Raw genomic sequence first — 18,356 nt, forward strand, 5'->3', positions numbered from 1 at the left:
AGTATACCCCAAATTAAGAAACACAGTAAAAGAACTAAAAAAGAGCCACTGTGGCTTAACAACCATGTAAAAGAAGCAGTGAGAGATAAAAAGACTTCCTTTAAAAAGTGGAAGTCAAATCCTAGTGAGGCAAATAGAAAGGAGCATAAACGCTGCCAAATTAAGTGCAAGAATGTAATAAGAAAAGCCAAAGAGGAGTTTGAAGAACGGCTAGCCAAAAACTCCAAAGGTAATAACAAAATGTTTTTTAAGTACATCAGAAGCAGGAAGCCTGCTAAACAACCAGTGGGGCCCCTTGATGATCGAGATACAAAAGGAGCGCTTAAAGACAATAAAGTCATTGCGGAGAAACTAAATGGATTCTTTGCTTCAGTCTTCACGGCTGAGGATGTTAGGGAGATTCCCAAACCTGAGCTGGCTTTTGTAGGTGACAAATCTGAGGAACTGTCACGGATTGAAGTGTCACGAGAGGAGGTTTTGGAATTAATTGATAAACTTAACATTAACAAGTCACCGGGACCAGATGGCATTCACCCAAGAGTTCTGAAAGAACTCAAATGTGAAGTTGCGGAACTGTTAACTAAGGTTTGTAACCTGTCCTTTAAATCAGCTTCTGTACCCAATGACTGAAAGTTAGCTAATGTAACGCCAATATTTAAAAAGGGCTCTAGAGGTGATCCCGGCAATTACAGACCGGTAAGTCTAACGTCTGTACCGGGCAAATTAGTCGAAACAATAGTTAAGAATAAAATTGTCCGACACATAGAAAAACATAAACTGTTGAGCAATAGTCAACATGGTTTCTGTAAAGGGAAATTGTGTCTTACTAATCTATTAGAATTCTTTGAAGGGGTCAACAAACATGTGGACAAGGGGGATCCAGTGGACATAGTGTACTTAGATTTCCAGAAAGCCTTTGACAAGGTCCCTCACCAAAGGCTCTTATGTAAATTAAGCTGCCATGGGATAAAAGGGAAGGTCCTTTCATGGATTGAGAACTGGTTAAAGGACAGGGAACAAAGGGTAGGAATTAATGGTAAATACTCAGAATGCAGAGGGGTAACTAGTGGTGTTCCCCAAGGGTCAGTCCTTGGACCGATCCTATTCAACTTATTCATAAATGATCTGGAGAAAGGGGTAAACAGCGAGGTGGCAAAGTTTGCAGATGATACTAAACTGCTAAAGATAGTTAAGTCCAAAGCAGACTGTGAAGAACTTCAAAAAGATCTCACAAAACTAAGTGATTGGGCAACAAAATGGCATATGAAATTTAATGTGGATAAATGTAAAGTAATGCACATTGGAAAAAATAACCCCAACTATACATACAATACGATGGGGGCTAATTTAGCTACAACAAGTCAGGAAAAAGATCTTGGAGTCATCGTGAATAGTTCTCTGAAAATGTCCACGCAGTGTGCAGAGGCGGTCAAAGAAGCAAACAGGATGTTAGGAATCATTAAAAAGGGGATAGAGAATAAGACTGAGAATATATTATTGCCCTTATATAAATCGATGGTACGCCCTCATCTCGAATACTGCGTACAGATGTGGTCTCCTCATCTCAAAAAAGATATACTGGCACTAGAAAAGGTTCAGAAAAGGGCAACAAAAATGATTAAGGGTTTGGAACGGGTCCCATATGAGGAGGATTAAAGAGGCTAGGACTCTTCAGCTTGGAAAAGAGGAGACTAAGGGGGGATATGATAGAGGTATATAAAATCATGAGTGATGTGGAGAAAGTGGATAAGGAAAAGTTATTTACTTATTCCCATAATACAAGAACTAGGGGTCATCAAATGAAATTAATAGGCAGCAGGTTTAAAACAAATAAAAGGAAGTTCTTCTTCACGCAGCGCACAGTCAACTTGTGGAACTCCTTACCTGAGGAGGTTGTGAAGGCTAGGACTATAACAGAGTTTAAAAGAGAACTGGATAAATTCATGGTGGTTAAGTCCATTAATGGCTATTAGCCAGGACGGGTAAGGAATGGTGTCCCTAGCCTCTGTCTGTCAGAGGGTGGAGATGGATGGCAGGAGAGAGATCACTTGATCATTGCCTGTTAGGTTCACTCCCTCTGGGGCACCTGGCATTGGCCACTGTCGGTAGACAGGATACTGGGCTAGATGGACCTTTGGTCTGACCCGGTACGGCCTTTCTTATGTTCTTATGTTCTAACAGGTGGGAGTTGTCTTACCAACTCTGAGAGGCCAATTAAGTAAGAGAAAAAAAACTTCTGAACTTTTAAACTCTGAAATTGTAATTTAAAGACTCTATGCGCTATATAAGCCATATTTGGAGGACTTATGTGGCACATGGACCTTGTGCTTCTCCTTTCCATGGGGTGAATTTCAACCTTTCAATCATATAAATGTCTAATCTGTACTAAGCTTTTGGCTTTGGTTATATTTAGTGACGAGTTCCACAGAACATCCTGTCTTTTAAACATTTTATAAAATTTAATTTTTATATAGCAAAACATAATACCCCTCCCTCCCCACACACTACTGTCAGTTACCATACAAAGGATAAAATTATCAATCATATTAGCTTTTCCACACAAAACAAAATACAAATGATATAAAAGACAATACAAATAGAGAGGAGACAAACAGAGGGAAGGGGGAAAAAAAAGCAGAAAGAAAAGGAAGAGGGAGGAAAGAAGGCACCAGAAGAAAGTCATAACCCAGCCCACCAATTTATCCACCATTTCTACAAAGTCTGTTCACTTATCATTTTTACTGCAGAAGGAGATCTTTGCCATGCATGCCATCACAGCTATATCTGTATACTATTCTTCTATCATTGGACTGGATGTTGACTTCCAATACTGAAGAATACATCTTTTAGCTGCTATCAGGGCTCTGCACAGCCAGAACTTTTTGGAATAATCAAGACCCCAAAACAGCATATTCTCCTTTAAGCACAATGTCAGACGACATAAAAAAATTAAGCTTACTATTGACCTTCTTCCAGAATCAGATAATATTGAGCCAGCTCCAAAGCATATGAACCAAATCGGCATCCGTTTCCTGACAACGCCAGCACGTATCGCTACTAGTAGCTCCAGATGACGGTGACCAGATGTCCCGATTTTATAGGGACAGTCCCGATTTTTGGGTCTTTTTCTTCTATAGGCTCCTATTGCCCCCCACCCTCTGTTCCAATTTTTCACACTTGCTCTCTGGTCACCCTACTCCAGATTTAAGTAATTTATATTGGGTTCAATGATTTTTAAAAAAATAATCACAATGTTTTAACAAGACTGCTATCAGTGAAAAGTCTGTTAACAACCTTGTTCTTCATTCTCATTTACACTAAAGCTGCTCTATGCCTCACTGACATGATAAGGGCACTTAAAGTGAGTGTACATATAATTTAGGTCCTCTGTAAGGTCTCTTTACAGTACCACAGCAGTGGAAAGCAGCCTCAGAGTAAACAAGAATCAGGACATTTATCGCTACTTTAACAAAGCGGAGTACTTTTTTATTTGGCTGCGAATTCCCTTCAGACGAATCTGTTTCTGGACAATATAGGTCTATTTTTCTTGCACTTTTTGCATTGCTGGGAACAGGATATTCATTGAGTAGGAGCTTCCTAGATTCCTGCTGCTAATTCCTCAGCTAAAGTCATAGTTCGAGAGGTTGTGTACTCCAGTAGGGAAGTAATGGAACTAGAATAACGTAGCTGAAGTCGACGTACTTAGATCGACTTACCGCGGTGTCTTCACTACGGTGAGTCAACTGCTGCCGCTCCCCCGTCGACTCTGCCTGCGCTTCTCGCTGAGCTGGAGTCGACGGGAGAGCACTCGGGGATCGATTTATCGCATTTAGACTAGACACGATAAATCTATCCCCGCTGGATCGATCTCTGCCCACCGATCCGGCCGGTAGTGAAGACGTCCCTTAGGCTCTGCACCTTTAAACTAGTAAACAAACACAAAATGTCACAGTGCTTTAAACAAAGTCCCTTTGAACTGGCCCCAGGGTTCTTCTTCTATCCCAGCCTCACCCAGCACTCCCATGGAGGTGAAGCAGGCAAGCCTTCTTTACTAGTCTGCTGGCTTCTGATTGGTTATTGCCTCTATCCAGTCCTTCTAGGCTCCTGGAGGACTAAGTCATGTTGGTGCCCAAGGCTGAGTGGGGTTTTCCTAGGTGGAGGGCAAAGAAGGTCTGACAGACCCCATCAAAGTGTTTCTAAGAGCTAATGTTACAAATAATAATAGTTCTTTTAGAAGCATCATAATTGGCTGCTATGATGATGGCCATGAAATTATAGAATGTTAGGACTTCGGGTGAAGAGTAAATAGCTGGCGATGAACTCAAAAGTGAAACTTCTCCTGTTTTCATGGAAAATGTTCCTTAAAATAAAAAAAAGAGATTAGAGGATAATCTCTACACACCCTAAACTATGAAATACATCAGCAGAAATATTTCTAGAGACAATGAGCCAAATTTTGCTCGCCTATTTATACCTACTCAGCCTCACTGAAGCAGATAGGTTTGCATGAACAAAGTAATTGATAGCAGAATTCAACTCAACGTTTTCCAAAATGCTCAGCTGTTCTTTTCTGACAGGTTTTGTTAAAAAGAAATGGAAATACTCATGATTGTACCTATAGGGAGAGGCTTTATCCCAGTAGACAAGACACTAGCATACAAGCTACGCACACTTCTATAAGGGTAGGTGTAACCCTTCTGCCAAGTGGCTAACAGCGGCTAAAAGGGTTGGGTTCAATACATCTATGATTCCTCTTGACAAATAACTAACCCAGCTCAACCACTGATCCAGAAACTGGGAAAAACAAAATGCACCCTTCCTTGGTGCCCTTAGGAGGTAGAACATCCCCATTCACAGGTGTTCCAAGACTGTGTACAAACAAAGACACATTCATGGGGGGTGGGGGGAGAACAGAGTCATACATTTAGGAAAACCCAGCAGTAGACTATATATGCAAATAAAGAGTAAAATATTTCCCCTCTTCTGGTAACTTTGGTAATAATCTGTCTAACTCCCTTCCCTTCCACCAGTGAGAATATCCCACAGGTGATAGTATTCTTGCCAGAAAGTTAAAACAAGTATGGACTGGATGAATGGTGGATAGAAAGCTGGCTAGATCATTGGGCTCAATGAGTAGTGATCAACGGCTCGATGTCTAGTTGGCAGCCAGTATCAAGCGGAGTGCCCTAGGGGTCAGTCCTGGGGCTGGTTTTGTTCAACATGGTCTGGATGATGGGATGGATTTCACCCTCAGCAAGTTCACAGATGACACTAAGCTGGGGGGAGAGGTAAATATGCTGGAGCGTAGGGATAGGGTCCAGAGTAGACAAATTGGAGGATTGGGCCAAAAGAAATCTGATGAGGTTCAACAAGGACAAGTGCAGAGTCCTGCAATTAGGACAGAAGAATCCCATGCACTGCTACAGACTGGGGACCAGCTAGCTAAGCAGCAGTGTATGAGAGTGTATGAGAAGCTGGATATGAGTCAACAGTGTGCCCTTGTTGCCAAGAAGGCTAATGGCATATTGGGCTGCATTAGTAGGAGCATTGCCAGCAGACTGAGGGAAGTGATTATTCCCCTCTATTCGGCACTGTTGAGGCCACATCTCGAGTATTGCATCCAGTTTTGGGCCCTCCACTACAGAAAGGATGTTGACAAATTGGAGAGTCCAGTGGAGGGCAACAAAAATGATTAGGGGGCTGGGACACATGACTTATGAGGAGAGGCTGAGGGAAATGGGCTGATTTAGTCTGCAGAAGAGAAGAGTGAGGGGGGATTTGATAGCAGCCTTCAACTACCTGAAGGGGGGTTCCAAAGAGGGATGGAGCTCAGCTGTTCTCAGTGGTGGCAGATGACAGAACAAGGAGCAATGGTCTCAAGTTGCAGTGGAGGAGAGGTCTAGGTTGGATATTAGGAAACACTATTTCACTAGGAGGGTGGAGAAGCACTGGAATGGGTTACCTAGGGAGGTGGTGGAATCTCCATCCATAGAGGTTTTTAATGCCCGGCTTGACAAAGCCCTGGCTGGGATGATTTAGTTGGGGTTGGTCCTTCTTTGAGCAGGGGGGGTTGGACTAGATGACCTCCTAAGGTCTCTTCCAACCCTATTCTTCTATGATAGTCCCTTGACTGCACCACCTCACCTGTCCACCAAAACCCACTCAGGGTTTGGATCAGCAAGTAGCAGCATTCAAGTATCCCTTTGGAGGTCTGTCTCCAGTCTGAAGGAAGATGCTTGCTTAGTCCCATGCAGAAGTACCACCATCTAACTCAGCATAGCAATTCAGCTTTATTAAGATGCTGTGGAGGTAAGACCTCCCTGGAGTCCATCTAGCTCTGCTGCTGCCCTCTGGATCATCTTTTGCAGTTAAGTCCCTATGGGAAGGGAACCAAGAGCACTTCATGCTCTTAAATAGAATCCTGCTTTGCTGTACAGGCAGAGCTGTGTCCCTGCTCTGTGAGCCCATGACCGGCCATGTTCATGTCTAGTTATGGTGACTCCACAAGTGGCACTAGAAGAATTGTGGGAATTGGGTAGCATATGCAAATAAATCTATGGCAGCACCTTCCCCTTTTTACCAAGTAGAGCGCTCTTTTCCCTCTGGAGCGTCAGGCCATAGGGCTTATAAAGGTATCACATTACTCATATGTGAGTGGCTATGCAAATGAGAGGATATAATGTCAGCATGGGAGCATGTCCTGCATGAACTAGATGCTTCCAGAAGCTTGAGCAGACCCAGGCGGTGCTGAATGCTCATGCAATTCACGAAAGAGCCATGTCCTGACACACCTGGCTCCTGAGTGCGCCATCCATTCCATCCAGTAATGTGGAAATGTAGCTGCCTTTGGGTTAAACGCTGACAACCGCTTAACAGCGTGCAGACAACACTGTAAAGCAAATTCGGACAGAAAGTAAAGACCACTGTGCTCAACAGAAAGCGTGGTTCTGTCGAACTGGATACTTCTCCACCTCATGCAGGTATTGTGAGGATCAGTCCATCAGTGTCTGTGAGGTGCTCAGATAATACAGTGATGGGTGCTAAATACATCCCTAGATAGAGACATGGAACATCAGGATGTGATATCTGACTAATGGATGTGTGAAATAAGCTAGTGATTTCAGCCCAGTTTGTGGTGGGCAAAAATTACCAGCCACTGAAGTCAACTCACGGGCCAGGGGTTGAATGAGCCATGAAAAACAAACTCCCTTTCCTCTTCTAGAGGTTGTACTACTGATGGCCAGGCTGTAACTGTTCTGTGGGCAGCCAGAGGACTCTCTAGTACTGCCTGGCTGGCACCTCCTTAGGAACTGACATGTTTTTTAAAAAAACCTATAAAGAAATGAGGGCATATTATATTGCATATTTAAAAGTGACTGCATCTTGACATTCTTTACTAGGTGCTTTTCTTCAGAAGCAGGTGATGGCAAGACAGCAGCCAGTCAAAAAGAAGTGTCATCTGCAGAGCAGAGAGAATACAAATAAGTCTACACTCACAGCTTTGTCACGTGATGCAGGAGTGGAAGATTTTGCTGTATCCCTGTTAGTAGAGCCATACACATTGGGCTTGATTCAGATCTCACTTACTCAGATTTTACTTAGATGTAACTCCACTGAAGTTACTACTGATTTACTTCAAAGTAAGCATGATAAGAATCAGCTCCAAATGCAAACGGCACTTGCTTCCCAAATAACACATTAACCCGCTCATAAAAAATAAAGGAAAACAAAATAATTAAGATAATTAAAAAGTTACACGTGCAATTTTTTTTAACCCCACCTGGCAGGCATCAATCTCCTTGAATTTTTCTGGCTCTGTAAGGCACTCGGATACCCTGGTGATGGACATGACATGAGAACAGAATTAGAACAGCATAGATGAGTGTGCATCTTTGGATTTATGCATTACAGTATGTAAGAGACAAAAAGAGAAATTGTAATTTGGTGGCATTGGAGGTGCTGTCTGGGGAAATACTGAAGATGTGGAAAATGAAAGAAGCTTTTGAATACTTGAAGGAGACTTAGACTCATAAATGTTTGAAATTTAATTATTATCTTGAATCTTTTTTCCCTGAAAGTTGAAATTATTTTTCCATTAAAAAATGTTCTGTGTAGTTTTAGCTCCAATTTAAAAAGGCAGCATAGAGGATTGAGCCACGGGCTGGACACCAGAAGCTCCTGATTTCTAATCTCAGCTTCACCACTGATGTTTTGGACAGACTCTCAGCTTTGTGTCTCAGTCTCCCCATCTGTAAAATGGGAATAAGAATACTGATTTACCTACCCCACATAGGTATAGTGAGCATTAGTTAGCCAGCATTTTCAAAGTGCTTTGAAAGTGTAAAATAAGCTGTAAGAGCTACATATTAAAAAACCAAAGTGACTCTAAAAAAACCACATCAGGGGTTTCCATAATGATTCCCCTCAACAAGGCAAAAAATCCTTCTTCTAACTGCAAGTCTTGCAAATCAAGTGTTCTGGGAGCTGAAAAATTAACCGGTTCTCTTTCCGCCGCTTCTATCATCGCCTGTCATAACACGGGTTGTACCATCAGCAGCATTTAGCTAACGATGCTGCCTTTAGTAAAATAAGCTGATGTTAATGACTGGAAGAGGCATACGGAACAGATATATTAAACCAATATGAGGCATTTTTATATAACCACTTTTCTGATTAAAACTGCACTTTAAATCATGTTTGCAGGGTTGTTGTAGCTGTGTTGGTCCCAAGATATGAGAAAGACTAGGTGGTCGAGGTTATATCTTGCTGTGACACTCTCATACCTTTCCCAGACCTGAAGAGGAGCACCGTGGAGCTCAGAAGCTTGTCTATTTCACCTACAGAAGTTGGCCCAGTGATAGATATTACCTCACCCATGGGTACTATGGGCTTGATTCTGCAAGGTGTCGAGCACTCTGGCCCAGGTCCAGAAAAACACTTAAGGATGTGTTTAAGCATATGAGTAATCTCAAATGCTCAGCAGCTTGCAGCATTGAGCTCTATAGGAGGCTACACATTTTTACTAGTGAGAAGCCCTGGAGGCTTTTGCTACCTATATATCAGCTGGTAGGCGCATGGCTATGGGAATTAGATGACGTAATGTTAATACAGAAATAAAGATGCTAATTCCTGGGCTAGAATTCTGAACATGCTCAGTGCCAACGAGGTATTTCCAGAAGCCTGAGGAGACTGAAGATGAGCTGAGCGCTCATGCCATTAATAAAAACGCTGTCTTCTCTCCAAGCAGCCTGACTCCTGAGTTCTTACTAAATATTACATGGCATCAGAAGTTGCATTGAATCAAGGATGGAGCAATTGCTTCCCCTATGGAACAGGCAATACCAAGGTAAATTATAAGCACTCTGAAGAAGAAGGAAAGAGAGCAATTGCTATGGTTGATATTGATGACCTTGCATAACCTTGTCCTTCTAAAATTAGGCCATTGGGTCAACTTCCTGTTTCATGGCTTTGTAAATGATTTATAGTTACACGGAGAGTATGTGTTGCCATTCCAGAAGGGTGGTAAAGTGCATTTGGCCATCATGTCGTTCCAGGACCTCATTTTCCACACAAGGCACTTCCCTCACTAATGGAGCCAAGTTTACTGGCATGAGATGTTATCAATTTTGCAATTAAAATGCTCTAAGGAGCTTTTAGATTGGGCCTTATTGGATTCTCTGATGGGGTCGGAGAGGAGAAACCAGTCTGGAGAGTAGAGAGGAAATGAGCTCATTAGCAGACATAGAATGCTTACTTTACTAGACTACCTACTTTCCTGGGGGGGTCTTCTGAAAGCAGAGAGAAAGCTGGAGAAGGGGAAAAAAAGGAATGAATAAAGAGCTGTTATCCCTGAAGTACTCTAGTTACCTATGCTAGGATCCTGTCACATTCTGGCTCAACTATAGTATAGTTGAGTATATATGTATAATCAAAACCTACTCTCAGCAGAGTTGCTTCCGCAGCTGGCAAAAAGACTTTCATGCCAGTTTAATGTGGAAAGTTTAATATTTGTAAATGCACTTCATTTTGTGATAGATTTTGCTCTATTTCTAAACGGCATGGTATAACAAATCATGTCTTCTAGCCCTGTAAAGAGCTCTTTCCCCCCCAGAAGGACCAAAAGAGCGTTATGGCTAAATTCTGAAGTCTTCACTCAGGATGGATTGGTCCTACACTTGCTGCAGTCTACACTAGCAATGAAACTGTTTTCAGTGCCACCGCAGGAGGAAATTTTGCTGAAAACAATTCTCAGACAGCCACAGTTCATTTCCTGCTGTGGAGGAGGCTTCAGATAGCCCTGCAACATACCATGCTGAGCTAAATAAGCATTAACCAAAATTTAACAAAGTAAATGTTACTCTAATGGAGAGAAGACTAGTTAAAATGCTGATTCTAATGAGAGACCAGAAAGAAAGTCTATAGCAAGAGGAGCTGAAACCTGTCCTGTTTGGATTATGCGATTAGAAGTTTGCTATTTTGGGTATCATTAATCTGAAAAAGTAAGCAGCATCGGCAGAAAATTAGTCATTGTGGGAGGAGAATTTGGGGAGTATTTTAGTTTTGATTTCTGCCTTGAAAATGAGTAATTAGTTGATCAACAACCAGGAAAATTCAAGCAGTTTATGCTTTATTTCTTCTAAGTTACAGATAGAGTGGGGTGAAACTGGTGAATTTTTTTCCAAGAGAATTCCTGTGGAATAGGTCACCAGTACATTTCACATGAATCCTAACTCCTTGAAATTTTGATCTATTATGAAATTCTGGGGGAGACTGAAAATTGTTCACAGTAATGCATGTGAAAGACACATGGCTGGTAGCTAGGAGGTCTTGATTTCTTTCTCCTGATATGCCTGACCTAAACAAGACTTAGCACTTATGCAGCTCTTTACAAACACGGATGCATTATATAGAAAGTAAATTACATTTCCCTGACTTTTCAGACAGGAAAACCGAGGCGCAGAGCAGTTAAATGATATGCCCAAGGTCACGTAGCAAGTCGTGTCAGAAGCGGGGTAAGGACTCAGATAGCCTGACATCCTACCCTATGCTTAATCCATCAAATCATGCTGGCTGCTAGCCAAGTTACTTAATTTTTCTGTGCCATAGCCTGGTCATCTGTAGAACTGGGGCAGTAATAGTTTACCATAAGCAAAATCCAAAAATAAACAGGGTTTAAGTTTTCAGCAGCCACACGTAGCTAGATAGGTAAATGTTAGTATCCTCATTATCCATCCCCACAAATGGGAAGGGTAATACTATGTGGAATCCTGCCCCCCACCCCACCCTCCATTGGAGTCAATGATGAAGTTGTGATCTAGTTGGTTAGACATGAGGCAAAGTCAAGTAACCTGGATTCCAAAGCTGGTCCTCCCGACACTGCCTTGCTATGTAACCTTGGGCAAGTCTCTTGACTTCAAAGGAAGTTGGTGGGTGCTTCCGGAGCTGGACCTTTAACATCTGAAAAACAAAAGGACCAGAATATACATGAAGGTCCCAGTCCTGCAAGGTGCTGAACACCACCAGATCTGAGCATCCTCAGCCCCGGTTGTATATCTTTAAGGTTTGAAGGTATTTAACACTATGCAGGATCAGGTCCCAAAGGAACATTACAGAACAGCAGAGCAAAGATATGAAAATAATACTGGAAAGTTCTGAGGGACCCAGATCCAAACACCCCTGGTTGGATTTGCAATCTGAATCTTGCAATTGGCCCTTCACTGTAGAATGGTCTGAAGCAAATCCTCAGATTTACACTCAAAGAGATTACAACCACACTGTACAACAAGAGATAAGAATCTTAATGGAGGTCTGGAAGCCAGGCTGTAAATCATGCCATGAGGACTTCCTCGTGAAATTTCCATTATCATGTGGTTCTAATACTGCAAGGGGAGCCTTTCTGGTCATGTTTTAGAATTTCTCCTTTCCAGCTGGCACCAGAGTGCAGGGGTGGGGATTTTTTTTTCTTTAAGTTCACCCAAGGTTTTTGAACCTCCAAAAAAGGTTTAAGTTCATTTTCATTTTCGCCTAAATGTTTACAGTATTTGATTTGATCAAATTTAAACCAAGCCTTATCGAACTAAGGAGTATTAGTGGCTGCAGGGCAGGTAAAACTATAAAGAAACAACAACGGATCAACTCCTAAAGTCTTTACTCAGGCAAAATGCCTGTTGAAGTCAGTGGGCCTGATTCTCGTTTACACCAAGCCCTTTTACACTATTTTAGCCGTGTAAAATGGCCATAAAGTGGGTGTGAATGTAATTTACTCACACTTTAAAGCCCCTTCATATTACTAGAACAGTGTCAAGAGGACTCCGAGGAGCAGGCCCAATAGATATTTTGTCTGAGTCAAAAGTGAATAAGGACTAGAAAGAATTTGAAGATTTAAGGTTTACCCCTGTGATAAGAAATGAATAACACCCAGTAAGCTCTGATGCTAGAGATGAAGGATAGATTGCTTACTTATTTCAGCAAACCGTAAAAACAGGTAGAACTTTAGAAATGCCGTTAAAGCATCACTTGCAAAGAGACCTTTTAAAATAGTTCCTAGTAATAGGATTAAAGGTCAGCAAGCAAGATGAAAAAGGCTAGACGAGATAACAGGAAACATGCAAAAAGAAGATTAACAGAAGATGTAGAGAAAACCTAAGCTAACAAGAGTGTACTTAGCAAGTAAAAAGGGTCTAGGGGTCTGAGTGCAGCACAGGAAGTTAGGGACTCCTGGGTTCTCCCCACCCGGCTCAGATACTGATTCCCTCTGTTCATGGGGAGAAGTCACTTAATCTCTCGCCTTCCGCATTCCCATTTGTAAAGTGGATGTAATACAAATACATTCATACCTCGAGTGGTACTGTGGGGATGAAGGAATTATTGTTTGTAAAGCATATTGAAGATGGCAAATATGAGATATGAGCCTGGATCCTCTGAAGCATGGGAAAATCCAGAGCCATGCTGGGCTGGTTCATTTGATCCTGGGAAATGCAGAGCCCCTTCAGCTCCCATGAAGCCAATGGGAGTTGAGAGTGCTCAGTACCATGAAAAAAAAAAGCAAAAAAAAAGCGGACTTTTAACTCTCTCTCACAAGCTAAACTATGACCCCAGATCCCACCAAGCCCAAACTTTTGGGAAGCTTATCATAGGGAATCTAGATCTCAGTGACATGAATCAGGAGTCAAACCAAAATAACAGAGGGGAGAAAATGATCAACATGATATACAAATCCATAGTCCTGTTTTAATGAGTAATCAGAAAAATGCGTGAGATACAAGTGAGATTCCCCCCCTCCCCGCCCCCCGTATGCACTGGATATATAAATGCTGCGTACTGGGAGGGTAAAAAAGGACTATTCGACTGCTTCAGGGAACATTGTAAATGAAACATTTCAGGCTCAGTCCCAGGTTCAGTATGTTCTGGGAACGCTGGAGAGTCAGCATGCTCAAGTACTGTATAGGAACTGGTGTGACTCAAGCTTCAAAACAGAATAGATGCCTGGTGGTTCAGTTTAGAAGGGAAGGAATCTTCATCTGTTCCTTCTAGGCCAACATTAGGTGGTGAAAATCCAGTACCTCATGAAGGAAAAGGAAAAGGTGTGGAGGGCTCCAGGGTTCCAAACAGAAACAAAAGTTTCCAGAACCCAGCTAAGATCAGCTTCTTGTTTAGCAGGTGGGATGTAAAATAGGTCCACTTAGCCAGTTTTCCCTTTCATCTCGGCCTCCAGGTGAGATACAGTCTATTGTAGATCTGCGAGGCTGTGTTCTGTAGTATTAAAATTTTAGCCACAGGTAATGAACCTTAGTAATCAGTATGAATGTATCATATCTGAAATATATATATGGTTTGCTGCAGCTGGCTTGTTGGCAACTTAGGTTATCAAGGTGGCCAAGTGAGATCTCCATTGCAGAACTCTGGGTACCTTCACGTATAATAACTATTGTTACACTGGCCATATCAATGTAAGGAAAGTACTGTGTTGTTACAGGGTAATTATCTGATTTTTTTCCCTATAGAGCAATGAAGACAGGAAACTGCTAATTATATGGTTAGTAACTTGAAATATAATTACCAGATAAGCAGTAGGAACATGTAATAATAATATTTTACACTTACAGAGCACCTTTTGCCCCAAAGCACTTGACAAACATTATATGCAGAACACTGTCAAAATGCAGCAAATATATTAGAAACAGCAAAATTCCTTCCTGACCCCTGCGGTGAATAGCCCTGGAGTATTGAGATTATTACCCTTACCTCCGTTTACAGAAACACAGATGTTACTGGTTATAAATGTATCCAGTCTTATTAAAATTTCAGACACAATTTTTGACTCTTCTGTACCTGTGAGTACCATATGCTGGCTATGGACCAAATTAAGGCACCTGGACCCACATCCTCAAAGATATTTCAGCTCCTAATTTCCACTGAGGTTAGAGTCTGAATATCTTACAGGATCTGGGCCCTAGAATGAGCTGGGTTGAAGGGTGAGTGTACCTACAGGTGGCAGTAGCTGGAGACACAGTACTTCCAGCTGTGCTGTGGGTATACATAAAGCAGTGGACCTTTTTACACCTTTAGAAAGGGTTGTAAAGAGCTATCCTCCCAGGGAATCTCTGCAGGAACCCCACTCAGCCATGTCCCCTCTGGGTCTTTCAGAGCAGTCCCATGGTGCTGTACAATCCAATGCACCCCCTTGTGCTCGCACTGGGGCAAACAGAGACTCAGACTTCAAAGTCAGAAGGGACCATCGTGATCATCTAGTCTGACCTCCTGCACATTGCAGGCCACAGAACCTCGTTCACCCACTCCTGTAATAGACCCCTAACCTCTGGGTGAGCTACTGAAGTCCTCAAATCATGGTTTAAAGACTTCAAGTTACAGAGAATTCACCATTCACACTAGTTAAACCTGCAAGTGACCTGTGCCTTCCTGCAGAGGAAGGTGAAAAACCAACAGGGTCTCTGCCAATCTGACCCAGGGAAAATTCCTTCCCAGCCCCACATATGACAATCAGTTTAGACCCTGAGCATGTGGGCAAGACCCACCAGCCAGACACCTGGGAGAGAATTCTCTGTAGTAACTCAGAGCCCTCCCCATTTAGGGTCCCATTACTGGCCGTTGGGGATATTTGCTACTGGCAGTTGCTGATGGGTCACATGCCATTGTAGGCAGTCTCATCATACCACCCCCTCCATGAACTTATCAAGCTCAGTCTTGAAGCCAGTTAGGTTTTTTGCACCCACTGCTCCCCTTGAAAGGCTCTTCCAGAACTTCCCATCTCTGATGGTTAGAAACCTTCACCTAATTTCAAGCCCAACCTGGTCGATGGCCAGTTTATATCCATTTGTTCTTGTGTCCACACTGGCACTTAAGTTAAATAACGCCTCTCCCTCCCTGGTATTTACCCCTCCGATGTATTTAGAGAGAGCAGTCCATACCCCTGAGTGACGTAGTTATACCGACCGAACTGCAGTGCTCTGTCAGCGAGAGAGCTTCTCCTCAACATAGCTACCAGCTCACCGGGAGGTGGATGAACTACTCCGATGGGAGAGCTCTCCCCAGTCAGCTTGGAGCGTCTTCAGCAGAAGTGCTAAAGCGGCACAGTGGCACTGCTGTACATTATGTAGTGTAGACATAATCTCAGGGTTTTTTTGTTCTGCCTCCCCCCTCCCCATACCCAAAACAATACTCAGCCAAAGCTCCTGGGTGGGCTCACACACTCATTTTGTCTTAGGCAGGGTTTATACTTACAATTAGGTGTGAACTCACCCTTCAAATAACATATCAGTCTCAATCCCAAGCTTTCACCCAGCTCATAACAAGATGTTATTGATGGAGAGTAACAAGAAACTGGCACTGGTTCAGCACCAGCTGTTTTTTTTCTTTTTAATTTACTGCTCATAATAATTGTGTGTCTTGAGCCTGGCCCATCCTTACTAGTTTTATCAGTAAATGATTTCAGTTAAGGGTGTGGTTCTCCCCCCCACCGCCAAATACTTATACTGGTAGAAGCCTTAGGGCTGGTCTACACTGGGGGGGAGCCGCGGCTCCCCCGTCGACTCTGCTTCTGCCTCTCGCTCTGGTGGAGTTCCGAAATCGACGAGGAGCGCGTTCAGGGATCGATTTATCACGTCTAGACAAGACGCGATGAATCGATCCCCGATAGATAGATTACTACCCACTGATCCGGCGGGTAGTGAAGACGTACCCATAGTGTTGTCTCTCATCAAGCACTTCCTGAAATAGGAGTTCTCTTCAAATCCCCAGACATAACCACATTATGGCACCCCTACTGGGAAGCTATGTATACTGACAACACCCACACCGCAAACTTCCACTGAGAGTTATTTCCTGAGTCAGGGTCCTTCCTTCCCATCTAACCCACACTCTTTAGGGACAGCCTGTGGATGTGCCAAAGATGCAGACCCAACCAGCACAATAACTCTTACAACGTGCTCAAGTGCTACCCCAAGGCATTGGGTTTGATGCAGGGATTACTGAGTTAAATTTGCAGGAGATCAGATCAGAGAATCATAGTGGTCCCCTCTGAATTTAAAATCTATGGGTGAAATCCTGGCCCCATTGAAGTCAATGGCAAAGCTCTCAATGATTTAAGGGGGTGCAGAATTTCACCCTATGAATCTATTACTCTAAATAATTCGGAGAGAAACCTTCAAGGACGTGTGTCGGTTTTCGGTCGATTAAATATAAAACGCCCTAACATTTAGTATAAAGCTAGAAAGCCAATTAATCCCCCAGCTGCCTTACGGCTAGCAGAGTAAAACACTACCTAAGGCTTGCCTACACTACCCTAGCATTGGCACAGTTAGATCGGCATAAAGGGGCTTTATACCAGTAGAGCCATTCCTGTACAGGAAGGGGAATTGCTATTCTGGTAGAAGTCAGTTTTATAACTGCACCCACACTAAAGGTACGTCCAGACTACCCGCTGTATCGGTGGCTAGCGATCGATTTATCGGGGATCGATATATCGTGTCTCGTTAAGACGTGATATATCGATCCCCGAACACACTCCCCGTCGACTTCGGAACTCCACCAGAGCGAGCGGTGGTAGCGGAGTCGATGGGAGAGCCACGGCCGTCGATCCCGCGCCGTGAGGACCCAAGGTAAATCGATCTAAGATACTTCGACTTCAGCTACGCTTTTCACGTAGCTGAAGTTGCGTATCTTAGATCGATCCCCCCACTAGTGTAGACCAGCCCTTTGTGTGGAGGAAAGAAAGATGCCTGAATGTTACACTGTCTTGGGTATCTCTCTCTATGCTCACACACAGAACAGGTGTGTTTCCTGCCTGGGGGAGAAAGCCAAACTGCATTTTGGTCAGCAGGACCAACAGCAAGAGGGAGCAGCCTCTGTATCCTCCTCCAATAATAAACACATATTGGTCTGTTACTTATTAAGCTCATGCCTGCGTCATCATTCCAAAAACTTTGCCTGCTTGTGTTAACCCACCAAGAAGATGACTGAGGTCATGTAGCAATATCTTTAAAAGGCTTGATTGAAAGACTCCAATGATGGAGAATTCGCTACATTCCTTGGTAAGTTGTTCCAATGGTTAATTACCTTAACTTAAAATTTGCACCTTATTTCCCCCCATTTGAAGAGAACTCCTATTTCAGGGTAGTGAGTTAGAGTTGTTATGGTGCGGTGCGTGGTTGCTGGTGAGAATATGCTTAAGGTTGGCTTGGTTGTCTGTGGGCGAGGACTGGCCTGCCTCCCAAGGTCTGTGAAAGTGAGGGATCATTGTCCAGGATGGGTTGTAGATCACTGATGCACCACGCACCGCACCATAACAACTCTAACTCAGGAACCAACCCATGCAACAAACCTCGATGCCAACTCTGCCCACATATCTACACCAGCAACACCATCACAGGACCTAACCAGATCAGCTACAACATCACCGGCTCATTCACCTGCATGTCCACCAATGTTATATATGCCATCATATGCCAGCAATGCCCCTCTGCTATGTACATTGGCCAAACTGGACAGTCACTACGCAAGAGGATAAATGGACACAAGTCAGATATCAGGAATGGCAATATACAAAAACCTGTAGGAGAACACTTCAACCTCCCTGGCCACACAATAGCAGATGTAAAGGTAGCCATCTTACAGCAAAAAAACTTCAGGACCAGACTCCAAAGAGAAACTGCTGAGCTCCAGTTCATTTGCAAATTTGACACCATCAGATCAGGATTAAACAAAGACTGTGAATGGCTATCCAACTACAGAAGCAGTTTCTCCTCCCTTGGTGTTCACACCTCAACTGCTAGCAGAGCACCTCACCCTCCCTGATTGAACTAACCTCGTTATCTCCATACTGATTTATACCTGCCTCT

The sequence above is a fragment of the Emys orbicularis genome, chromosome 3 (assembly GCF_028017835.1).
Source record: "Emys orbicularis isolate rEmyOrb1 chromosome 3, rEmyOrb1.hap1, whole genome shotgun sequence".
Taxonomy (NCBI): domain Eukaryota; kingdom Metazoa; phylum Chordata; order Testudines; family Emydidae; genus Emys; species Emys orbicularis.